The 27,062-nt window shown below is 44.2% G+C and overlaps 1 long non-coding RNA gene across 1 annotated transcript; it reads right to left on the reverse strand.

Moving 5' to 3' along the window:
• Positions 1-4,476: 4,476 nt before the first annotated feature.
• On the reverse strand, positions 4,477-11,486 carry LOC137344537 (uncharacterized). Its single transcript, XR_010968389.1, has 2 exons — positions 11,399-11,486; positions 4,477-4,830 (listed from the first exon to the last, which is right to left on the reverse strand). It is a non-coding gene; the product is annotated as an uncharacterized lncRNA (long non-coding RNA).
• Between the last annotated feature and the right edge of the window lie 15,576 nt (positions 11,487-27,062).

Raw genomic sequence — 27,062 nt, forward strand, 5'->3', positions numbered from 1 at the left:
GTTATCTGATTACAGTAGATCGAAACTAGAATATAATACAATGAAATAAGAGATGGCAAAGTGAATACTTGACAGAGGCAGGGCAATGACCTGCTCAGTGCTATAGGATGGAATGATGGAACCACTACCCTGCCAGGCAGCAATATAAAGTTAATGGGCCCACTATTCCAATCCAGCCCAAGGCACTACTGGGGAAATCTCCAGACAAGTGACTAGAAATTGGAGGGTTGGGGGGAGGGGGGCATGGGGATCAAGTTGTGCCTGGATTCTGCCCCATTTTTCAGCTCCAGCCATTTTCCAAATCTTCCCCCTCCTTCGCATTAAGGAGTAGTGTCAGGGGGAGTTCCAAGGGTATTCCGCCCATATGTCTTTAAAAGGCCTCACCAAAACTATCATCAAACAAGAGGAAGTATGGGTCTTGCTGAGGCCCCAGCAAAGGTCCTAGACTGAGCTTGTATTCAGGTCCTGTGAAGTCCTAATCCCTGGGCTCAGAAACTGAAGGTGCCCTCAAACTGGCTCTCCAGCCAGCAGGCTGTAGATCCTCCCAATCCATCTAAACTTGTTCTTCCTTGTTCATGCTCTGATCTTCACCAAGTGCTTCCTGCTGTAATTCACTAACTAAGTTCCTAGGAGTGACTATGTCTGTGCTGATGCTTGCCACTGTTGGAGTGGGTGATGCAGGGTGCTGTGAAGTGTTTGATTGAAGCAAGTCATTGAGCTTAACCACCTCTCCCACTTGGGCACCTAAAGGAGCAGAAGAATAACTGCTCCAAAAATCCATAGTGCGGATGCAACCTGGCAGGGATGTGCCCTCGCACTGCCTCTGACCCTGCTGATGCTTGTGGACCTTTGGGGCAAGAGAAGTGGGCTTTTGTTAGATTGAGGGCACGTCTGCTGCATGCCCTGCCAGCAAAATCAGCTGCAGATTGCCACCTAGAGGGGCATGCTGGGACCCTTCAGAAAGAGGAAGAGCCTGCTCCTAGGGGGTCACTTGGAATACTTAAAAACAATTCTCCCTTGATCTTCTGGTATCCAATCCCCAGTTTGGTCTGACCAGTTGTACCCCCACCAATACTGTACCAGATCCTGAGTGAGAATCGGGCATATGAAATCCTGACTGAGGGAATCCGTACATTCGGCCCTGCCTTTCCCAACATCACGTCGATAACCTTATAGTGGTGGCCAGTGATTCTGGCCCCACGAGACCAATCTGGATCTTCACTGCAAGGCTGGCACCCAGTGTAATCAGATCCCGGCTGAGTTTGCAGCCATTCTGGTGGACTTCCACCAAAGTTACAGCTGGAGTCTGTCAGAACAGCCACAGATTTTCAACCCCAACATATTTTGGAATACTAGCAATAAGACCATGGCAACACATTGTGATGTGTTATGCTAAAGTATATGCTTGTGTGAAGAACTGAATGAGTAAGTAAACAAGGAGATAAAGAATGAAAAGTAAAGCATGATATTTCCACGAATTTCGGGGAGACATCTGACCTCCCTCCCCCCCAGTCCCTCTATTGCGTCTACACCCAAAATGGGTGAACATGCAGCATGCAGGTATCTTGTGTGTGCAGCATGCTTGGTGTTTGATGCTTGCCACATCTCCTGGGCCACAGGGCAAATGCATCGTGATGGCAGCAATGCTGAATGTACTGGGAAGATATGGACATGCCTGTGCATTTGGAAAATAGATGAACAATTGCCAATTTACGGTGAAGCGCTATTAAAATGCAATATTGGTGGGCTGAGATTTCTGCCCGGACCAAGCTTGCGATTTCCTAAAGTCAGACTCATTAAAATATTTTCAGCGGGCTGCTAGTGGAATTTCCATCTCTTTCAAGGAGCCCCTCACAGAGAAGGGAGGGAAATTGGGCACCTGCTTCAGTTTAATGGGGTCACCTGAATAGGAGTCAAGATTTTTAAAATTGCACATTTTTGCATGGTTGGAGAATTGAATCAATCGCCCCAATGGGGCATTTAAAGTTTAAATCCCTCCTCCACACGTCATAGCAACGCTGTATGCTAGGATCACATGGCATTTCAAGCACCCAACATTGCAATGTCACAGATCCTGAGAGATTTCTCATATGATATATACTCGTATTTACCCTTATATGTTGTTTATAAAATTGCTTTTAAAGAGTCCCTTGAACTGTGCTAAAATGCTACGGGTAAGTATAATGATCCCATCAGTTTTTAAACCAAATTTATAGCATACAGATCTTTTAAGGGTTTTTTTTGGAGAAGCATTGCAAAAATTGCTAGTATAAAAAAACAATCGTTGTGATATACATAGATCCCTCGTAAAAGGATTTCATCATTGTAAAACTAACTGAGATTTGAACCCTTGTCCTAAATCTTGCTGATTTTTGACAAGCAAGAGTGTCAAGGTAAGACTTTCAGGGTTATGTTTATTCTTACTTAATTTTTGGATGAATGATTGATAGGTTCACTTAATATAAAACTGCGCAGACTGAAGTAAATTTGCTTTTCAGGTCTACTGTGAACGGTCAATATTTGAAGGTTTTTCATATATTCACCTTTTTTCCTCTGAAATCTGTTTTTGCTGCTTCAAAAAACATTTATTTAACAAATAGAACAAAAGGTCAATGCTACGAAGAGCAACTTAAAAAGTGCATTTCTGTATGTACTTTCAAAGGAAACATGATGACTGTTCTTTGTCCTTGCTCCTTTTAAAAATAATTTGATAAATATCCTTTGACTAAAATCAGTGATAAATAAACATGTTGCAAAAACAAGCTCTTTAATTTGACTGCCCCCTTTTAAAGTCATGTATCGATTTCTTCATTGACATGTGCTGTCTTCTGCAGGCTTACTATGTTTTTTGTTTATATTTTCTCAATCTTTTTTTCAGCCTCCCAAAGCCACAACTCAAACCATCTGCTCCCAGGCCTCTGTTAAAATCATTCTGTATTTGGCTACTGAGATGTGCAGGCTGGGCTCACCCTGCTGTTTCCTCTCCATTTCGGTGGATAAGTGACTGGTCTCTTTGCTCAGTATTTTCCTTTGACTACTCCACCGAGATTAGGAATTCATATTGTGGGAGATGGCAGACACTAACTTCTGCTGTACTATTCTGTGGCGAGACATATTCGGGGAGAAATTTGTCTTGCGCTGTAGCGCTAAATGGACAGTATCGTGTTGGAAGCCTGTTATACTCTCCGCCTGTTATTCAGTTCCATTGCCTTAGCAGGACTGAGTATCAAGCAGGACATATAACAGGCAGCCAATGTGAAACTGCCGGTTCAGCCTTGCTGCCTAAGGCAAATTTCTACTCCATTATTTCTTCAAAGCATTGTGCAGTGCTCTCTCTTTACTTCTCAATTTAATCATAATCACTTTTGGCATCTAAGGTCTACTGATCCTTTCAGCATCAGCACTAGCCCTGCCTGCAACAGTGACATTTCCAGCCACATTGCAAAAATTATTTTCTATTCAATAGCAAGAGCCCTGCCTATGACTATGTCAATATCAAATTATACACACTGCCACGTCTCAGCACCAGGGAGGAATGGACAAATACCTTTCTGTGAGTTAAAGAGTCCAATCCTCTGCTTTACTCCCGCCCCGCCCTCCCCCCACTCCCCCTGCCCCATCGCCCACCTCTTGCTGAGAAAGTGTACAGAAAAGCAGATAAATACTATTCAGAACCCTTCTACCATCAGGGGGCAGATTATCTCATTTTGTTCTAAAATCGACAACAAACAACGAGAATGGTAGCATAGCATTTACACTTTGTAACCACCAAACTAGATCAGTGATTGTCACTGGGCCAATTCTAATTGAGATATCAGCCTGCTTCAGCTGTAACAGGTTGTACAATGTTTGTGGTTTAATTCACATATTTTGCATCACATCAGTGCATCTATCCTCCTGGAAAGACTGTTAATGCCTGGTATTTTCTTTGTCATGTCAAGAATGTTAGGAAAATGATAAGGGAGCTCAACCAGTGAAAATCGAGGCTTGAATCCATTTAATCTTTTCAGTCATTGGAGTCATATATATCTATCTGAAAGAATAACCTCCCTATCTTTGTAACCTCTTCCAGCCCTACAATCCCTTGAGATCTCTCCGCTTCTCCAATTCTGGCCTCTTGCACATCCCCGATTTTAATCGCTCCACCATAGGTGGCCATGCCTTCAGCTGCCTAGGCTCTAAGCTCTGGAATTCCCTCCCTAAACCTCTCCACCTCTCTCTCCTTCTTTATGTCTCTCGTTAAAACTTTTGGTCACCTATCCTTGTGAGGCTTGGTGTCAAATTTTGTCTGATAATGCTCCTGTGATGCGCTTTTGGAACATTTTTACAACATTAAAGGCGCTATATAAATGCAAGTTGTTGTTGTGTATGATTTTGGATATTGAGTTTAACATTTTTCTCAACAATTTATAAATTTCTTTCATAATCAAAATTAAAAACAATAATTTTTTTAATATAGTAAAAGAAAGACTCCCAATTGGCTCAGCAATTTAATTAAGTGAGTAACTGAGCCATAAAGAGCAAGAAGGACACCATTTTGACACCTGGTCAATGCTAAGTTATCCGATCTCAGCTTCGGTGACAGCAGGGGCACAAAATTAGTCTCAGTACTCCTGGGGCAGAGAGGGAAAAATTAGCAAGGCCTCTTCCTCTGACCACCATCCAATGACTCCTGCTAGAAATATGCATCTGTGGATTTTTGCGAGGACAGAATCAGGTTCAAATATGATGGCCGCATCAGTGGTAAAGTCGGCTGATACAATAGAGGAGGGCAGCTGGACTCTGGCAAGGAGTCAGTTTCTTCAGCAGAGGAGGATGGCAGAAAATTGGCTGAGAAGGGAAGAGAACAAAAGAAAACAAGATTTCAATACAAGTTCAGCTTAAAATAGGACGAAAGTCCTCACTAAGATGCTATTATTTCAACAAAATCAAACTATAGATTTCAATCACTTAATTCACTCCATTTCATACTTCAAGGCCTTTTCAATCATGTAAAGCGTAATCAGATGAGCAGATAATCAGATAACATAATAAAGATAATTGTAAACAATTTTACAACACCAAGTTATAGTCCAACAATTTTATTTGAAATTCACAAGCTTTCGGAGGCTTCCTCCTTCCTCAGGTGAATGTTGTGGAAATGAAATCCTCGAACCCTTCGCATTTATAAATCACAGAACAATACTTGGTGATTACAGATAGTCTTTCCAACTGCCCGTTGCCACGGCAATCACAGTGTGCAGACAGAGAGGTGTTACCTAAAAGGCCACCGAATATACAAACCACCAAAAAAAAAGAGTGAGAGAGGCAGAAACATAGAAAAGACAGCAAATGACCCGCCATAGCGAGGTGTTCGTCGTCATTGATGACATGTTGAAGGCTGCAGAGAACATGGCGTAGTTTCTTCGCTCCGGGGAAGTACTGGACGACAAAGGGTATTCTGTTGGTTGCATCCCGTGTTAGTCTTCTGAGGAGGTCTATGATATTTTTCGCTGTGGCCCGTCGGAACTGTCGATCGATGAGTCGAGCGTCATATCCCGTTCTTACTAGGGCATCTTTCAGCGTCTGTAGGTGTCCATCGCGTTCCTCCTCATCTGAGCAGACCCTGTGTATTCACAGGGCCTGTCCATAGGGGATGGCCTCTTTGACGTGGTTAGGGTGGAAGCTGGAAAAGTGGAGCATCGTGAGGTTGTCCGTGGGCTTGCGGTAGAGTGAGGTGCTGAGGTGCCCGTCTTTGATGGAGATTCGTGTGTCCAAGAAAGAAACTGATTCTGAGGAGTAGTCCATGGTGAGCTTGATGGTGGGATGGAACTTGTTGATGTTATTGTGTAGTCTCTTTAGTGATTCCTCGCCGTGGGTCCATAGAAAGAAAATGTCGTCGATGTATCTGGTGTATAGTGTTGGTTGGAGGTCCTGTGCAGTGAAGAAGTCCTGCTCGAACTTGTGCATGAAAATGTTGGCCTATTGGGGTGCGAATTGAGGTTCCTGGAACACTTCTCACCACGATGGACGTCTCGGCACTCTACACCAGTATCCCCCACGATGACGGCATCGCTGCGACAGCATCAATATTCAACACCAACAACAGCCAATCTCCAGACGCCATCCTACAACTCATCCACTTCATCCTGGATCACAATGTCTTCACCTTCGATAACCAGTTCTTTACCCAAACACACGGAACAGCCATGGGGACCAAATTCGCACCCCAATACGCCAACATTTTCATGCACAAGTTCGAGCAGGACTTCTTCACTGCACAGGACCTCCAACCAACACTATACACCAGATACATCGACGACATTTTCTTTCTTTGGACCCACGGCGAGGAATCACTAAAGAGACTACACAATAACATCAACAAGTTCCATCCCACCATCAAGCTCACCATGGACTACTCCTCAGAATCAGTTTCTTTCTTGGACACACGAATCTCCATCAAAGACGGGCACCTCAGCACCTCACTCTACCGCAAGCCCACGGACAACTTCACGATGCTCCACTTTTCCGGCTTCCACCCTAACCATGTCAAAGAGGCCATCCCCTATGGACAGGCCCTGCGAATACACAGGACCTGCTCAGAGGAGGAGGAATGCGATGGACACCTACAGACGCTGAAAGACGCCCTAGTAAGAACGGGATATGACGCTCGACTCATCGATCGACAGTTCCGACGGGCCACAGCGAAAAATCGCATAGACCTCCTCAGAAGACTAACACGGGACGCAACCAACAGAGTACCCTTCGTCGTCCAGTACTTCCCCGGAGCGAAGAAACTACGCCATGTTCTCCGCAGCCTTCAACATGTCATCAATGACGACGAACACCTCGTTATGGCCATCCCCACACCTCCACTACTCGCCTTTAAACAGCCACCCAACCTCAAACAGACTATCGTTCGCAGCAAATTACCCAGCTTTCAGGAGAACAGCGTCCACGACACCACACAACCCTGCCACGGTAACCTCTGCAAGACATGCCAGATCATCGACACAGATACCACCATCACACAAGAGGACACCACCCACCAGGTGCATGGTTCATACTCCTGTGACTCGGCCAACGTTGTCTACCTCATACGTTGCAGGAAAGGATGCCCCAGAGCATGGTACATTGGCGAGACCATGCAGACGCTGCGACAACGGATGAACGGACACTACGCAACAATCGCCAGACAGGAGGGTTCCCTCCCAGTCAGGGAACACTTCAGCAGTCAAGGACATTCAGCCACCGACCTTCAGGTAAGCGTACTCCAAGGCGGCCTTCGAGACACACGACAACGCAAAATCGTCGAGCAGAAATTGATAGCCAAGTTCCGCACCCATGAGGACGGCCTCAACCGGGATCTTGGGTTCATGTCACGCTACACGTAACCCCACCAGCGAACAAATGTTATCTGTTTTTAATATAACGGGTCATTTGCTATCTTTTCTATGTTTCTGCCTCTCTCTCTCTGTTTTTTTTTGGTGGTTTGTATATTCGGTGGCCTTTTAGGTAACACCTCTCTGTCTGCACACTGTGATTGCCGTGGCAACGGGCAGTTGGAAAGACTATCTGTAATCACCAAGTATTGTTCTGTGATTTATAAATGTGAAGGGTTCGAGGATTTCATTTCCACAACATTCACCTGAGGAAGGAGGAAGCCTCCGAAAGCTTGTGAATTTCAAATAAAATTGTTGGACTATAACTTGGTGTTGTAAAATTGTTTACAATTGTCAACCCCAGTCCATCACCGGCATCTCCACATCATAATAAAGATAAGCAGTGTTGGCAGGAAGGGACAAAGAGTTTATCAATGATAAAGCATCAACAAATGAGGTCAAATCAGTAAAAAATGATAAAAAGTCAAAATTATAGGCTTTTTATCTGAATGCACGGAGCATTCGTAACAAGATAGATGAATTAGTTGCACAAATAGAGATAAATGGGCTTGATCTAATAGCCATTACAGAGACATGGTTGCAAAGTGACCAAGATTGGGAAATAAATATTCCAGGGTACATGACGTTTAGAAAAGACAGACAGGATGGAAAAAGAGGGACTGTAGCCCTAATAATAAAGGATGACATAAGGACAGTGGTGAGAAAGGATCTTGGCTCAGAAGATCAGGAAGTCGAATCAGTATGGGTGGAAATAAGAAATAACAAGGGACAGAAAACACTGGTGGGAGTAGTTTATAGGCTCCCCTAACAGTAGCTACACTGATGTATTAATCACGAATATTATGAAATAATCAGAGCTTGTAACAAAGGTAATGCAATAATCATGGGGGACTTTAATCTATATATACACTGGACAAATCAAATTGGCAAAGGCAGTTTGGAGGACGAGTTCATGCCTTAGAGAGGGTGCAGAGGAGATTTACTGGAATGATTCCAGGGATGAGGGACTTATATTACGGGAATAGACTGGAGAGGCTGGGATTGTTCTCCTTGGAACAGAGAAGGTTGAGAGGAGATTTGATAGAGGTGTACAAAATCATGAAGGGTCTCGACAGAGTGGATAGAGAGAAACTGTTCTCATTGGCGGAAGGGTCAAGAACCAGAGGGCATAGATTTAAGGTGATTGGCAAAAGAAGCAAAGGTGATATGAGGAAAAACATTTTTACACAATGAGTGGTTAGAATCTGGAATGCACTGCCCGAGGGAGTGGTGGAGGCAGATTCAATCATGGTCTTCAAAAGGGAACTGGATAAGTATTTGAAACAAAAAAATATGCAGGGCTACGGGGATAGGGCAGGGCAGTGGGACTATATGGATTGCTCATGCATAGAGCCGGCATGGACTCGATGGGCTGAATGACCTCCTTCCGTGCTGTATGATTCTAATGATTCAAGACAGTTTCCTAGAACAATATGTTATGGAACCAACCAGGGAACAGGCTATTTTAGATCTTATATTGTGTAATGAGACAGGGTTAATTAGTAATTTCTCAGTAAAGGATCCTCTCGGGAAGAGTGATCAAAATATGATAGAATTTCACATTGAGTTTGAGAGTGACGTACTTAAGTCCAAAACTAGAGTCTTAAACTTAAATAAAGCCAATTACATAGGTATGAGGGGCGAGTTGGCTAAGGTAGATTGGGAAATTACGTTAAAGGGTCTGACGGTTGAAAAGCAATGGCAAACATTTAAAGAAATATTTCAATATTCTCAACAAATATATATTCTATTGAAAAATAAAAACTCCATGGGAAAAGTGATCCACCTGTGGTTAACTAAAGAAGTTAAGGATAGTATTAGATTAAAAGAAGAGGCCTACAATGTTGCCAAGAAGTGTAGTAAACCTAAGGATTGGGAGAGTTTTAGAAATCAGCAAAGGACGACCAAAAGATTGATAAAAAGGGAGAAAATAGAATATGAAAGTAAACTAGCAAGAAATATAAAAACAGATTGTAAGAGCTTCTACAAGTATGTAAAAAGAAAGAGATTAGCAAAAGTAAATGTTGGTCCCCTAGAGGCTGAGACAGGAGAAATTATAATGGGGAATCAGGAAACAGCAGATGCGTTAAACAAATATTTTGTATCTGTCTTCATAGTAGAAGACACAAAAAGCATACCAGAAATAATGGGGGACCAAGGGGCAAATGAGAGTGAGGAATTTAAAGTAATTATTATCAGTAGAGAAAATGTACTTGAGAAACTAATGGGACTAAAAGCTAATAAATCCCCTGGACCTGACAGCCTATATCCTAGGGTTCTAAAAGAGGTGGCTCCAGAGATAATGGATGCATTGGTTATGATCTTCCAAAATTCCCTAGATTCTGGAACGGTCCCAATGGATTGGAATGTAGCAAATGTAACCCCGCTATTCAAGAAAGGAGGGAGAAAGAAAACAGGGAACTACAGGCCAGTTAGCCTGATATCAGTCATTGGGAAAATGCTGGAATCCATTGTTAAGGAAGTGGTAACAGGGCACTTAGAAGATCATAATATGATTAGGCAGAGTCAACATGGTTTTATGAAAGGGAAATTGTGTTTGACAAATTTATTAGAGTTTTTTGAAGATGTAACTAGCAGGGTAGATAAAGGGGAACCAGTGGATGTAGTATATTTGGATTTTCAAAAGGCATTTGATAAGGTGCCACATAAAAGGTTGTTATGCTAGGTAAGGGCTCATGGGGTTGGGGGTTACATATTAACGTGGATGGAGGATTGGTTAACGGACAGAAAACAGACAGTAGGGATAAACAGGACATTTTCAGGTTGGCAGGCTGTAACTAGTGGGGTACCACAAGGATCGGTGCTTGGGCCTCATCTACTTACAATTTATATTAATGACTTGGACGAAGGGACCGAGTGCAATGTATCCAAATTTGCTGATGATACAAAGCTAGGTGGGAAAGTAAGCTGTGAGGAGGACACAATGAGTCTGCAAAAGGATATAGACAGGTGAAGTGAGTGGACAAGAAGGTGGCAGATGGAGTATAATGTGGGGAAATGTGAGGTTATTCACTTTGGTAGGAAGAGTAGAAAAACAGAATATTTGTTAAATGGAGAAAAACTATTAAATGTTGGTTTCCAGAGAGACTTGGGTGTTCTGGTACAAGAAACACAAAAAATTAGCATGCGAGTACAGCAGACAATTAGGAAAGCAAATTGCATGTTGGCCTTTTTTGCAAGGGGATTGGAGTACAGGAGTGAGGAAGTCTTATTACAATTGTACAGGGCTTTGGTGAGAGCTCACCTGGAGTACTGCGTAAAGTTTTGGTCTCCTTATCTAAGGAAGGATATATTTGCCTTAGAGGCAGTGCAACGAAGGTTCACTAGATTAATTCCTGGGATGAGAGGGTTGTCCTATGGAGGGAGGTTGAGTAGAACGGGCCTATATTCTCTGGAGTTTGGAAGAATGAGAGGTGGCTTGACAGGGTAGATGCTGAGAAGTTTTTTCCCCTGGCTGGAGAGTCTAGAACTAGAGAGCATAGTCACAGGATAAGGGGTCAGCCGTTTAGGTCTGAGATAAGGAGGAATTTTTTCACTCAGAGCATTGTGAATCTTTGGAATTCTCCACCCCAGAGGGCTGTGGATGCTGAGTTGTTGAGTATATTCGAGGCTGAGATAAATAGATTTTTGAAATCAAGGAGAATCAAGGGATATGGGGATTTGGCAGGAAAATGTAGTCGAGGTTGAAGATCAGCCATGATCTTATTGAATGGCGGAGCAGGCTCGAGGGGCCGTATGGCCTACTCCTGCTCCTATTTCTTATGTTCTTATGTTCTTATCAGTGTTCAGTAAGAATCTAAAGATAAAGGTACAGAAAAATAAATCAACATAAACCACTAATCCTGAAAGGAAAATACTCTAACCCTACCCCACCCCCCCACCACCTTAAAGGATAAGCTTGAAGGAAGGAGCAAGTTTACTATTGAAATACTTTCACCAACTTCGTACCTTCTTACCTTATGAGTAAGCTCACTTGTAGTTCACCTGTTCATATAAAACTGGATGTAGTCTGAGAGCTGCTTGCCTACAGTAACTTAATGTTTACCAAACTGTGCAACTTACTGACCCATTGGTAGAAAATAATCCTTATCCTTATCAATATTTAAATAGCTCACTTTGTGGTCACTTAGGCATAGATATTAACGCAGAGCCCCGTTCTGAGGGGGAGGGGGAATTGCGTAAGCGAAAACCAGAAGTAAATGTAACAGGTGGGATTGTGCAATTTCAACATGGCTGCCTAATTATAATTTTACTTGTGGGTTTCATGACTCCAAGCTGCAACAGCGGGTGTGATGTGCACCCGCCTGACGCAATCTAAACTCCACTATTTAAATGGACAAATGCAAAAATGGTATTTGGAGGAACTAGGAGGATTTGAAAGGAGATGGTAAGAGTTATTGAAAACGGATTCAGGACGAGCAAGGGCAGCACTGAGATTTAACTATGCTTCACTTGAGTTATTGATGGGTACAGTCAGGAGCAGGAGGGAGATCATTTATCCCAGTAACAAGAGGAAGAAACCTGTTGCTCTCACCAAGAAGGTGTGGTTGGAGGTGGCTGAGGAGATGAGCAGCAGGAGCATTGTATCCCGTTCTTGGATACACTGCAGGAAGCGGTTTGATGACCTAACCAGGTCAGGAAAAGTGAGTACAGTTACTGATTCACATACATCCTGTGGTGTACAATGCTCCACCTTTCACTCTGTCTTGCCAGGTGTACTCCATCACATCATTCTTCACACCCATTTACGTTTCAAGAGCACCCATCCTTCACTTTCTATGCATTTCCTCACCTCCCCATTTATCCAAACACCACAGCCACTCACCCCAATCCTTGCGCAATGCGATGAATCTGTCTCACAGTCACCCCCACCCAATGCATTGCATCCATTGGGTGAATAAGTGACCTACAGTCACTCATAGGTCTGTTCTTTCACTCCTTGTAGGAGCAGAGAGCACATAATGCAAGGGAGAGGAAGAGGATTGGAGGTGGCCTGCTACAAATTGTGCAGCTGACAGATGCAGAGGAGGTGGCCATGGAGATAAGAGGCATCTCTGGGCCCCTAATAATCGGAGATAGAGAGATTGGGAACACGCAGATGCCTGGTGACAGAATTAAAAATATCTCTGACACACATATTGATTTATTTCATAAATTACTGAACTATGAGAAGCCTGAGTATGCTGATTGGCAAGATTGTTACTTTGCCAGGACTAATTCATATCTGTTTCTTCTGATTTCCAAGGCCTTCGCACATAGAGCAACAGTCTGTGGACATGCCTGACCACGATTCCTCAGAGGATCTCATTCCTCCTGAACTGCACCATCATAGGAGGTACAGCCATGCACCAGCGCAAATACTCGCACTTCAGTGGGTCCGGTTAGACAGTTAGTTGAGTTTTCATCTGGTGATTCACAATTCACAAGCGAGCACGAGCAGACACTGGTGGCAGGGGCAGCTGTGGAGAGTCCACGTCGGGGGGTGCACTCCTCTCCAAGCTCTGCTCAGCTGGACATAGATGCTGAACCTTGGGGGCCATCGTTGAAAATGAGATTGACAGAGGGACAGCAGCGAGTTTGCGAGGTACTGGCAGTGTGCCACACACACTGTTCACAATAGCGGAGAGGATGAAGGAGACCAACTCCAACATTTGTGGATTGATACCGCAGGCCATTGCGAGAATGGGTCTGCCACGGAGAGATTAGCTGCCTCCGTGGAGCTTTAAGCATGGCTCTCAAATGAGTCTATGTAGGCCATGACCACGGCCATGCAGGAGATCTCTGCTGCCGTAAACCAGATGACCAGATACCTTATCCATGGCCTTACAACGGGTCACTGGTCTGCACCAAGCTGCTGTCCAGCAGAGTTGTAGGGGTGATAGGAGGGGAAGTGAGAACTCTACTCAAAGTACTCCCATGTCTCACCCGTTGCCCCACTTCTGCCAGTACCCAACATGTTGCCTCCTCATCCAATGGCTGAGTCTGCCCCTGCACAGGTGCAGATGGAGCAATTTTTGGCGGGTCCCTCACGGGCTCCAAAACCCAGAGGTCATCGGCCAAAAGCATCTCAACAGTAAGAGCAGGGAACTGAGCAGCCTGCCTCTTCCTCTGCTGAAGCCATAGGGGATGCACCATGTAGAAGCGGTAGAAAGTGAAAGAGGAAACAATTGTAATTCACCAAGGGTCTGCACGTGAGAGTTTGACAAAATGTTATATTGTGAAGTTTCCTTTTTTTATAACGGTACGTAAAGTTTAATGATTTGCAGCACTTCCCCATCTTGCCCATTATTGTATCCCACGTGCCAACTCGCTCTTTCAGTTGTTTCATGATGAATGAATGTGAATACATGATGGGACCCATTGGGGGATGTGCAATGGATATATGCTTGGTTGAATGACTGTTTTGTGCAAAGGGTTGGGGGGGGTGGTAGTGAGGGGGTACGGTTGGCGGAGGATTTCATTTTTTATTGTTTCCAGTATGACAAACTAACTGAACCTTCAAGCTATGAGGGCATCCCTGGAACCTGCAGCAGCAAAGTATGCGGCAGAAGTGGCGATGGGTGCCCCATCTTCATATTGCTCCCTGTCCTCCTTCTCCTCCTCCTCTTCTTCAATGGTCTTGTCATCAGAAGATGATTGATGAACGCCTTTGTCGTCCTCCACCTCTAATTCTCTCTGCTGCATAATATTGTACAGAACGCAGCGCACCACAATGATTCTGGAGACCCTCGCTGGCGAGTACTGAAGGGTGCTACCAGCCCTATCTAGACACCTGAAGTGCATTTTCGACATGCCTATGGCACACCTGGTAGTCATGTGGCTCTCGTTGTAGCGCTCTTGCGCCTCATTGTGGGATTCCTCACAGGTGTTGTGAGCCAAGTTTGAAGGGAGTATCCTTTATCTCCTACATGCCACCCATTAAGTCTGTTTCCTGGTACAAAGAGGTCTGGGATGTTGGACTGTCACAATATAAAAGCATCATGGCAGCTCCCAAGGAATCTGGCGCAGACCTGGATGAACCTTTTCTTGTGGTTGCACACCAGCTGCACATTGATGGAATGAAATCCCTTGCAGTTGACGAATACTCATGGTTGATCTGGTGATCCTCGGATTGCCATATGTGACTAATCGATTGCACCCTGTATCTGTGGGAATCCAACTGCCCGCTCATTCTGATTATTGTCGTCGTGGGGGAAGTTGACGTAAGTTGACGCCCTGGGAAACAATCCATCCGTCACCTGCCTTTTACATTTACGTGCAGCTGACTGAGAATCCCTCGACATGTCTCTGGTGGCGCCCTGGAAGGAGCCAGAGGCAAAGAAATTGAGGGCAATGGTGACTATGACAGCGACTGACATTGTGTGGCCACCAGGTCCAGCAGGGAGCAACTCTTCTTCTAGGAGGCTGCAGATGTCTGTGACCACTTGCTGTGTCAATCCAAGCCTGTGGCGGCACTGCTTTTCAGATAGGTCAAGGAAGCTGACCCTCTGTCTGTACACCCTGTTACGTGGGAAGTGCTTCCTGCAACCTCGGCCCCTCTGTTGCTCCCCTTTCTGCTGTTCTCCACTCTGCTCTCCTCTCTGCTGTTCTACGCTCGGTTCTCCTCTCTGCTGATCTACGCTCTATTCTCCTCTCTCTTGTGCACCTTCCTCTGCAGCTCCCCCGCAGCACGACTTTGCTGCCGTGGATGGTGATTGTCTTCTTTGTCCGAATTCCAATCGAAAGCACCCATGGCAGCCCCCATCCTGATTTTATCCATTTGAAAACCTCTATACTTCTGCAACACGTTTCTAACCACAAGAACTCTCAGCAAAATGTTTGCCAGAGGGAAATGAGAAACCAACTGTAAGCGCTGAGCCTTTATTCATAGCGAGGAATGAAAAGTTAAAACATCCCCACAGAATACAGCACATTCTCGCCTCCATTACACCGAAGAGTTTCCCAAGCCCCGTGAAATCCGTGCTGGAGGCGTTAATTTTAAATCCCCGTTGAAATCTCTTCAAATCAGCCTTATTACCATATGATAATGAGCGACCTGCGTCCATGAGCAGGTTACTCGCACGCACCCAAACCTGCCTCCGTTAAAACCGGAAGTGGAGGCGGGTTGGGGTCAGGTTTGAGAATTTTGAAATTTTTACCTTCCCACCCGCTGCCAACCTATCATTCTCGGTGGTTAAAATTCCCCCACTTAGTGTTGAAATGTACCTCTAATCATCAGTAGTTTATAAGCACATTGAGTGCTATCCATATCGTATGTATTCATAGCAATTTTCTCTATTTCTTCTATTTTGTTTAATTGCTTTCATACCCCACCAGTTACTGCACATACAGATCATTGAAATCTGTATCAGCAAAGAGCTCTTGGCTAAAATAAAAGGGTGAGATTTTGAAGTCTCTCTCTGCTTTGCTGCAGGACTCTAATCTCAATGTATTTTTTTTATCCTATTGCAATGCATTTTGCAATCCCCACCATAACTTATGATTAGTAAATTATTTTATTTTAATAGTAATACTATTTTGGTTCGTTTTCTTTATTAGGTCTGAGCTTCTAATTATTTTAATATATGGAGCAAGGTGCCAGAAGTAAAACTCTACATGACAATCTAAGCCTAAAAATTAGTGTTTCAGAGATACTGAAGGATTCACTAAACATTGCTTATTAAGCAGGTCCCTTTAACAACACCCTCACAATTTTACTGGTTCATGGAGCTGTGCTAAATATGCTTGCATAATGTGCCACCCAATGAAGAGGCAGAATCAATAATCAGGACTATCAGCTATGAATTACGATAATGGACCATTAAAAAAGATTAAATAGCACTGGGAAGGCAAAGGCAACTGTTTAGTGAGCAATATTCCAGAGGAATGGAATGCTACACACAGAGAAAAGACAGATTTACTGATTACGTGGTAGAAGCCCTGCCGCAAGGAGTGAAGAAATAGACTGTATGGGATTGGGGCGTTCCCATCCCACCATAAATACCTGATGCAGCAGGGATGAGAGGAGATTGTGGAAAGAGTAAATACCGTGTCCAGCAGCAGGCAGGATGTAGGCAAAAAGATGTCACATGTGAAGAAATCTGCAAATGCAGGCCAACACTATTGTTATACATGACAAGCACCTACCCCAACAGGCGTGCAAGAACGCTGTCTGTGCTAGCATTTTATTCCTTTCAGGATGATAGATGTTAAGCAGTAAGAGGAGGCCACCCATTTGCAGTACCAGCATAATAGAACCGGGGCATGAAATTCTTTGAATGGGGAGACTTAGGATGTATATGGTATATACAATCAGAAAGTACTTATGACAACCTGTGTGCACAGCAGCGATTCTTAAAGGGGCTTAACAGAAGGAATATGTGTCTTCAATTTATTGCATGCAGTATAACCCTGAAGCTGTGTAGCTGTATGACATTACATACTTTTAATACCTCTGAACTATTCTTCTGCTTAAAGGAGAAGGTGGCCTTTAATTGATGGCAACAGACCTGTATAGGAGGTGGCCCAAAGGAATTTAAGCCATTGACCCATTTTCAGGAAGCTGTCCTTTAAATTGTTGGCTACAAGAGCTTTGAGAGATTAGGGTATGGTGAACCTGGAGGCTTCCCTGAGCTCATGGCTACCACCATAATATTATTGCTTGTGAAGTGCTTTGGATTGTCTTGAACATGTGAAAGGTACTGTACAAGTGCTTTTCCTTCTTTATATCCTATATATTTCTTCCTATTATTCTATATAGCCCTTCTTTATATCCTATATATTGCCATCTTTATAAACAATCTAGAGCTAGGAGTCACAAGCACAATGGCTAAATTTGCAGATGATACAAAGCTAATGAAGATGGTAGGTTCCAAAACTGAGCAGGATAAGCTGCAGGAGGATTTGAGTGTACTTGGAAAGTGGGCAGGCAGGTGGCAATTGAAATTCAATGTAGAGAAATACAAAATGCTTCACATGGCAAAAATCTAGGAAGGGACTATTGCCTAAATGGAAAGAAAATAATGTGCATGGAAAATGAAAGAGATCTGGGGATCCTGATTGACACTAAATTGAAAATATCACAACAATGCTCGGTGGTAGTAAGTAAAGCAAATCAGTTGTTGGGATGTATTAAAAGATCAATATTGAGCCAAAATTGTGAGGTAATCCTGAAACTTTATAAATCATTGGTGCAACCACACTTATACTACTGTGTATAGTTCTGGTCACCAAATTGCTAAAAAGATATTTAATTATTGAAAGGATACAGAAGAGAGCAACCAGAATGATTAAAAGGATGGAGGGATTGGATTATGAGGAGCGATTATGTAAATTGGACATGTTCTCACTGGAAAAGAAGTTGAGAAGTGATATGATTGCGGATTCTAACGGGACTAGATAATGTAGACCATGACAAGCTGTTTAACTTTGTCCAGAACAGTAGAACCAGAGAACACGGCCTGCGCTTGAAAGGGGTAAATTCAAAACTGACCTGTAAAACAATATTTCAGTGAGTGAGTGATCAATCTATGGACTAGGCTCCCTAGGAAGACAGTGGAAGCAGATAGTGTAGATTCATTCAGATGCAAATTAAATAGATTTCTTTCAGAAAATAGCATTTTGGGATACAGTATATGAGTGATTGTATATTTGGTAAATGTACCATGCTTGCGAGGAACAGGTTACTTTGGATCTATGGTTCCCAAAGCTCTCCAGCACTGAGGGTTTCCTCCGTCATGTCTGGGTCTGTTGTAGAATAATTGATAGAGATTGATTATCGTTATATCATGTGACTATCAGGATGGCAGAAGGTGAACTAGATGGGCCTTGGTCTATTTTTGTCCAGCAGTTCCTATGTTTCTTCTTTTTTTCTTTCCTTCCTCCCTCCTTTCCTTCCTTCCTTGTCATCTAATGCTGTCCTACTGAGTGAATATCATACAGGCACATACATAACATGAATAGTATCAGAGAGAATATCAAGCAATGGAGGTAATGCTTGAAAGTGATTGCTTCAGATGACATTTTTATTCTCCTTGTGACATGGGTCGGTAATTGGTTGGGCAGTAGGAGACAGAGAGTGTGGATAAAGGAAACATTCTCTGATTGTTGGGATGTAACCAGTGGTGTTCCCCATGGATCTGTAATGGGGCCTCAGCTTTTCGCCATATGCATTAATGACCTGAATGAAGGAATAGAAACTGCTATATCCAGGTTTGCAGATGCCGTTAAGTTAAGAAGCACAGTAAGTTGTATAGATGGGAGAAGGAAGTTACAAAGGTGCAGAGACAGACTAAATATGGGGAAGGTGAGGTCATTCACTTTGGATCTTTGAAAAACAAATTAGAATATTTTCTTAATGGTGAGAGACTAGGAGCTGTGTAGGAGCAAAGGGATTTAGATGTCCATGTACACGAATCAGCTAGTGCACAGGTACAAAAGGTAATCAAAAAAGCTGATGAAAGGTTGGCTTTCATCTCAAGGGAGTTGGAATTTAAAAGTGAGGAAGTGATGCTTCAATTGTACCGAGCCTTGGTCAGACCCATCTGGAGTAGCGTGTTCAAATTTCCACATCAAACCTCAGGAAAGATATATTGACCTTGGAGGGAAAGTGCAGATTCACCAGAATGATACCAGGGCTTAAAAGGTTAAATTGTGATGACAGGTTGCATAAACTTGACTTGTATTTCCTTGAGTTTAGCAGGTTGAGGGGTGATCTAATCGAGGTGTTTAAAATGATAAAAGGATTTGATAGGGTAGATACAGAGAAACTATTTCCTCTGCCGGGGGAATCCAGAACAAGGGGACATATTCCGACACAATCACTTCACTTCCGAGTTTCCCACGCGAAAATCTACCCCCTCGCTCCCTTCCTGACTCCAGGTAAAAATCATGCCCCTAGTGTCAGAATACTGACGTATGAGAAGAGACAGGAGAAATTTGGCCTTTCTCCAGATAAACATTGGGAAGACCGAAGGCATTGTCTTCAGCCCCTGGCACAATCTCTGGACCATCGTCACTGACTCCATTCCTGGACCACTGTCTCAGGCTGAACCAGACTGTTTGCAACCTTAACATTCTGTTCAACCCTGAGCTGAGTTCCCACCACCATATCCTCTCCACCACAAAGACCACCTACTTCCACCTCTGTAACATCACCCACCTCCAGACTCAATTACTCTAATGCTTTTCTGGCTAGCCTCTCATCCTTTAGACTCCAAAAACTTCAGCTCATCCAAAACGCTGCTGTCTGTACCTCATCCTGCCCCTAATTCTGCTCACCCACCATTCCCTAATTGGCTTTTGGTGTCCCGATGCCTCAGATTTAAAATTCTCACCCTTGTGTTTAAATTGTTCCTTGGCTCCATCTTTCCCCACCTCTGTAATCACCTCCAGCCCTACAGCCAACTCCCCCCCACCTCCACCGAACTGTCCGTTCCTCTAACTGGCCTCATGTGCATCTCCCCTCTTTTACCCCATCACCGGCAACTGTGCCATCAGCTACTACTTTGGAATTCCCTCCCTACACCATTTCACCTCTCTGCCTCCCTCCACTCCTTTATGACCTTTTTAAAAACCCAACTCTTTGAAAAAAGTTTCTGATCCCCCCTAATCTTTCCTTCTTTGGTTCGGTGTCCGTTTTTCTTGATGCATCTGTGAAGCACTGGGGACACTTTTTTACGTTAAAGGCACTATGTATATGCAAGCTGTTGTTGTAGTTTCAGCCTTGAAAAGAAGCAACTAAGAGGAGATGTCATGGAAGTTTGTATGTTCGTAAACATTATAGAAAAAGTACATTTGGAACAGTTTCAATTAAATCATATCAGTAGAGCAAATGCCACAAGTTCAATCTAATGAAAGGCAAATTTAGGACTCAAATCAGGAAGTTCTTCACACAGAGCGATAACCATATATTGGTCGATATGGGTGGTATATACAGCTGATGTGGGCACTGTAAGGTCTTATTAGGTGGATGTGCAAAGGTGGCCAAATGATCTTCCTAATTTGTATCAATCTTGTGGGAGCAATTCTAATCTAAGCCGCCCGGCGTCCGTCTGCCTGGATTGGGAGGAGAATGGCTGCAGCACACCATAGAGGCTTACTGTGGCACAGCATTGTCGCAACAACTAATGTATTGAGTGACCAATGGCGGGAGCATGGAAGCAGGAGATTATGTGATGAAAACTCCTAAAATACAGTCCAACCATAGTTGGCAACCCTAATGAGGCTGGGTCATCTTTATGGTGGGTAGAACTCCCATGGAGCTCCAAATCTGCGAAAGCAGAAAATCTGGGCCTAGTAATCCTGCTGCAGGAATATGCATGTTATGCATTCATTTAGCCCACAAACAATAGAACTTTGGGATTGAAGAGTTATTGGTAATTGTATACTGCGCCCAGTTCTGGTCGTCAAGAAACAAGAAAACATTCAAGTGCTGGAGACAATGCTGAAAAGGACCACGAGGCTGAGCCCACGTGTCGGGTCTGAGCTTTGAGGACAGACTGGAGAAACTTTGGTTTTTCAGTCTGGAAAGGAGGCATCTGATGGGTGACCTTAATGTTGGTTAAAGGGATGGAAAAAGTAAACTCAGAATATTATCTCAAATTAAACTGTGGGAGTAGAACTAGGGGCCACTGATCAAAATATAAAAGGTAATTTTAGATTTGATATCAGGAAATTGTTGTTCACACAAAGAGCAATCAAGGGTGGAATAAACTTTTAGATAGAGGGGGAGATTTTACAGTCGGGCCCAAAATGCACGTGATATTGGTGGTGCATCCACAGTGCTCACCCAAGGCCGCAGTCAGGAGGCCTGAACCATTTTCAGGCTCAGGCCTCAGTTAAATTTTACTAGCGAGTTCCAGGTGCCAAATGAGGGTTCCGCTGCAGCTCACTGGTTTGGCGCAGAGAAAAATCAGCCGGCTTTACATAGAGCCAGACGGCAAGTTGGGCCTGTTGGGGAGATGAGAACGGGCCGGCAGTGAGCTGCAAGATTTTGTGGCCCCACAAAATGTTTTTTTTTAAAAAGCAAAATCTTATCTTTGCTGAACAGTCTCCAGAGGTCCCTTTAAGGACTGCTGGTTAGGCCACTTAACGCCTGGAAAAATTGGGACTAGCATGCACTTTGCATGTTCCACCCATTTCTCTTTGCAAATTGAAATCCTAATCTTGACCCGATTTGTGAATTTAAACAGCTTCCCACCTGTTTTGGGTGACCATTTAACGCCTGCCTGAAAATTAAATCAGATGGGCAAATGGGAGTCCAAGGTCCCCACCAGAATTTCCTCTGCTGATCGCCCATTTTTCAAGTGAGAAACGGATGGCTGGCAGTCGGAAATCCATTGCAGAGTGCAGGCAAAACCTTGGGAATCATTTAAGAAATAATCGGATGCAACAACGGTGGGGCTTTAGAAACATTCTGGATGGATGAATTAAGATGGGTCAAATGGTGTTTCTCGTTGGTAATTATCTTGTGATCTTGTGTGGCAAGGGTTAAAACCCTTCTGAAATGGTACACAGTGAACGTATTGTGAAACCAACATAAACATGTCTTATTTCTTCACAGTTACTTCCTTCAATTGTTTACACTGTCACAAGAAAGAAACATTGCCAATATTGCTGCTAATTGCATGTATTTTACTGTAACAAACGTCACTTCTCTGACTCATTTCCTTTTGACAATTTATATGGTGAACTACAGAATTTGGAAGCTGATCTAAAGTCAGATCGAAGGACAAAGTTAACTTTGTTTAGGCAGGTTTGATGAGTAAATAGTCAAAAGTGGACAAACACTCCACTTTCAGTTGCAACATCTACTATATGAATTTGTCATAATGCTACATCTAATAACCTATCACCGATTAGTTGCAATGGTGCAATCCTATTAAACTATCAATATGACACAAACAATTCTTCTTAATTATCGAGAACCATCAAGAACTATTTTAATAATAATGTACATTATAATTATAAATGCCATGTTGGTGTCACATTTTGATTTAACCAGAAAATGAAGATTGCTATGAAAACAGAAGTATGGCCTACTGGCACATTGGTTGATGTAGCAATTCTCCATGGCATAGGCTGGTAGAATTTGGCTTTTGCCAAACAGCAAGTTCCCCATTTCTAGATGAGATCAGGCACCACCCCTGGAGGAGGAAAGGAAAAATCTAGATGAAAGTCAACATGGGTCATTTTACAGATTCTAATGGCTGGTTTCACAGCAGCTATGATGGAGTCCTGGAAGCAGTTCACCCGTCCATCCATATGCCCTCTCAGATAGGAAATTATACGTGGTTTGAACATTTTCTTAACAACACCAGCAGATCTTCTGTGGTGTTGCTAACAATGAGTGGGAGGTCATGATGTTGTACAGAGAAGGGGATGTTGAAGAGTGATGATTAAAATTAACCATTTATTTTAATTACTTTTGACCGAGTCCTCCAAGCTTAATCAAAATAGGTGGGCTGTTACTTACTTACCTCCTAGAGTTCCCAGATGCATCTCCAAGGTAGGTGGCAGTGTCATCCAAAGCACCACCCACCTTGGAGTAATTAAAATTGGGACCAAGGCCCAAAACTCAGTTAAAAATTCTGGAATCTTGTGAAATAAAAACGGAAGTTAACTTAGTCACTGTAAATCAGTGGTGCTGATAGTACATTGTCCATTACATAGCATAATGCCCGTGCTGTTCCAGAACAGCGTATCCTCCAACTCAGTCACCCAATGCCTTGGAAGTGGGATTTGTGCTGCCTGGTCATTTACCTGATTCCGGCGAGAGCAGCCAGGCCTAGCTGCGCTGTTGAATGACTTCTCACCAACAGGAAGGCCCAATAGCACGAGTGCCTCGCACCTCTTAAAGGCAGCCTGCACCTCTTAAAGGCAGCCTGCACCTCTTATGTGCAAAATATAAGATACGGGTCCTTACAGAGTGTGAACGGAGATCAGACATTGCACACATAAAACACAGATGCAAATCACATCCCTATGTTTACAAACTGTTAAGTTGTATTAAAACATTGAATAAAGATTGCACACTACTAAATCCCACATCCTCCAATCTGCACGCCAGACCTCACCAATCTGCCAATCTGAGTTTGTAGCAGGCCCATGAGAGAGCGTGCACCGAGGTTCTCTGATGATGCACTAGTGGTCTTGGTGCAAGAGGTGGACAGAAGGAGGGGCATCCTATATCTGCAGGGGGGCAAAAGGCCCTCCAGTCATATGCTCACGAGACTGTGGGAGGCAGTAGGGGACGAAGTCAATGCCAGGCGTATAGCACCATGAACATGGATGCGGTGCAGGAAGAAGTTCAATGCTTTGACACGAGTGGTCAAGGTGAGTGAGGTCAACTGTCAAGTGGCGTCTCCTACCAATTGCACCACTAGCCGCATCCACTGCTCCACACACTACACCCCCCCATCACCCACATACCAACAAACACTTTCAATCAGTACTCAACTCTTCCATCAGATGCTTCCTCTCACCCTCACACATTATCACTGTTGCAAGCTGCTCACCCACAACTCAAAGGTCACGCACACTGGCAGCTATTCAACCATGACTGGCACATCACTCAGACATCCTGCAGGACACTCACCGACACACGTCCCGCTTTCTTGCCGGAGAAGGTGGAGCATAACAGGAGGCCAGCAAGTGGCAGTGGCATTGCGCTCCTCGAGCCTTGGAGTGGGTGCAGAGGAGATTTACTAGAATGGTACCAGGGATGAGGGACTTCAGGTATGTGGAGAGATTAGAGAAGCTGGGGTTGTTCTCCTTAGAACAGAGAAGGTTAAGGGGAGATTTAATAGATGTGCTCAAAATTATGAAGGTTTTTGATAGAGTAAATAAGGGAAAACTGTTTCCACTGGCAGGACTGTTGGAAACCGGAGGACAATTTTAAGGTGTTTGGGAAAAGAATCAGTGGGGAGATGAGGAGAATTTTTTTTACGCAGCGAGTTATGATCTGGAATGCACTGCCTGAAAGGATGGTGGAAGCAGATTCAGTAGTAACTTTCAAAGGGGAATTGGATAAATACTTGAAAAGGAAAAATTTGCAGGGCGATGGGGAAAGAGCAGGGGAGTAGGATTAATTGGATAGTTCTTTCAAACAGCCGGCACAGGCACGATGGGCCGAATGGCCTCTTTCTGTGCTGTATGATTCTATGATATTCTGGGAACCTGGCGGGTGTGAGCTGGCTTCCAATAATTATGCAGTTAAATTCATTTTCTGTAGCCTGACTAGAGACTCACAGTCACCCAGTTCCTAGAATCCACTGTAGTTGACAGGTCCCTCGACCGTGTCCGTCCTATTTCCTACACTTCTGCCCTCACCCCTTCCCTTCCCTCCCAGAACCATGATAGGGGCCCCCTTGTCCTCACCTTCCACCCCACCAGCCTCCATGTCATCCTCCGCCATTTCCGCCACCTCCAGCGCAATCCCACCACCAAACACATCTTCCCCTCCCCTCCCCTTTCAGCATTCCGAAGGGACCACTCCCCCCGCGACACCCTGGTCCACTCTTCCATCACCCCCAACACCCGCTCTCCTCCCCACGGCACCTTCCCGTGTGAGCGCAGGAGCCCCTTCACCTCCTCCCTTCCCACCGACCATGGCCGCAAACACTCCTTCCAGGTGAAACAGCAGTTTACTTGTACTTCTTTCAATTTAGTATATTGTATTCACTGCTCACAATGCGGTCTCCTCTACATTGGGAAGACCAAACGCAGACTGGGTGATCGCTTTGCTGAACACCTCCACTCTGTCCACAAGCGTGACCCTGACCTGCTGGTCGCTTGCCATTTTAATTCCCCGTCCCACTCCTACTCTGACCTCTGTCCTTGGCCTCTTACACTGTTCCACGAACAGCACCTAATCTTTCCTTTAGGCACTTGACAACCTTCCGGACTCAACATTGATTTCAATAACTTCAGATCATAACCACTGCTCCCATTTTTTCGGATAGCAAGTGCTGGTAATGGTTCTGCTGTTACCATTTACAGCTACTCCTGATCAATCTTTTGTTTCTTAACCTGTCCCATTACCACCTTCCTTGCCTTGAACCATCATCCCTTTTGTCATTTAATCACTTGTGCCCTCTACCCTATCACAGACCTTCCCTTTTGTTCTTCCCTCCCTCCCTCCTTTCCCTGGCTCTGTACTTGCTCAAAAACTTTAACTCTTTTAACATCTTCCAGTTCTGACGAAGGGTCATCGACCTGAAAAGTTAACTCTGTTTCTTTCTCCACAGATGCTGCCTGACTTGCTGAGCTTCTCCAGCATTTTCTGTTTTTATTACCTACATATACATGGGTTGCATTGTATTTAATGCAAGTAGTGTGAACTACTCACTGTGTGCCTCTATATGTGTAAAAGAGAGTGCAAAACAAGAGGGAGAGAAAGGATAATAGTGGTACAAACCCTGAGCTGGAGGAAGACCTGCAAACCTGCATCTTCTCTCCATTCTTGAGAAGGAGATCCACCAAATACAGGGATGTGACTCTGACAAGAAAGCAGGCCCCTGCTCAGAGTTTCTATCAAACTTATGCCTCCTTTAGTTTCCATCCTATTAACTCACATACTCACTGACACTGAAGCATCATTGAACAGTAGATCCATGCCACTCCTGTGGTTGAAGGCTGCATGTCACCAGGGGTGAACTGGCCTTATGGGAAATCGGGAGAATTCCTGAATCCCCCTGTGAATGGTTCCATTGCGCTGTATTATCAGTGCCACCCCTTTTTCCGTGAGAATCCCGTGCCCTTTCAAGGAAGCTAGTCCGCCTTGAATGCCACCAAGTTGTAATCAGGACATGTTTGTAACATTTTTTCTCCTTCTGTTTCTGTAGGTTTGGCAGAAGAAGCTGAGGTGGGAGCCAATGACCAGGAGCAACCATGTACCTTACAACACATTGCATCACTCAGTCTCACCCTGACAAATAGCAGCACAAGTACATCCACCCTGGGGGATTTAGATGGTGAGTTTGTGGAGAGCACACTAGGTGAAACAGAGCACTAGAGAGCAGGAGCAGGTGGAGGTGGCAGTCGAGGAGCAGGAAGCAGCCGATTGGAAAGTGAGATCGTATCCATCTGATGAAGAAAAGAATCCTGATCTCTGGGGCCCAGCTTTTAAAAGAAGGATGCTTTCTGAGGATGAAAGATTGCTGCAGTCATTCGGGAGCATGTATACCAGCTTTCGTCACATGATGACCAGTGTGGAGGATTCCACAACCTGCATGGGCGGGATACTGATGCATGGGATAGAAACTTTGCAGTCTACTCTGAAGCATATGGCAACTTCAGGGACATCTGCAGCACACCTCTATCATAGAGGCTACAATGCCAGACTTAGCATCTCTCTTGAACATTCAGACTGCTATACAGGCCTTGGGCTGCACTATCAGCTGCTCCTCACAGGAGAAAGCCGTTTAAAGCAGTTACGATAATGTCATTGCAGCCGTGGGATCTGCTCATTGGAAGATACAGTGACATGCACCCTGGCAGCACAGACAGCCATGAAGGAGCAATGGACAATGTTGCTGCCTCTCCCAGTGACAACACACCCACACCATTCTCCCACTTTACTGCATGACATCATGTGCCGGACAGTGGACGAGGCCAAGCTGCAATCACAGACGCAGAAAT

The sequence above is a fragment of the Heptranchias perlo genome, chromosome 1, assembly GCF_035084215.1.
Source record: "Heptranchias perlo isolate sHepPer1 chromosome 1, sHepPer1.hap1, whole genome shotgun sequence".
NCBI lineage: Eukaryota > Metazoa > Chordata > Chondrichthyes > Hexanchiformes > Hexanchidae > Heptranchias > Heptranchias perlo.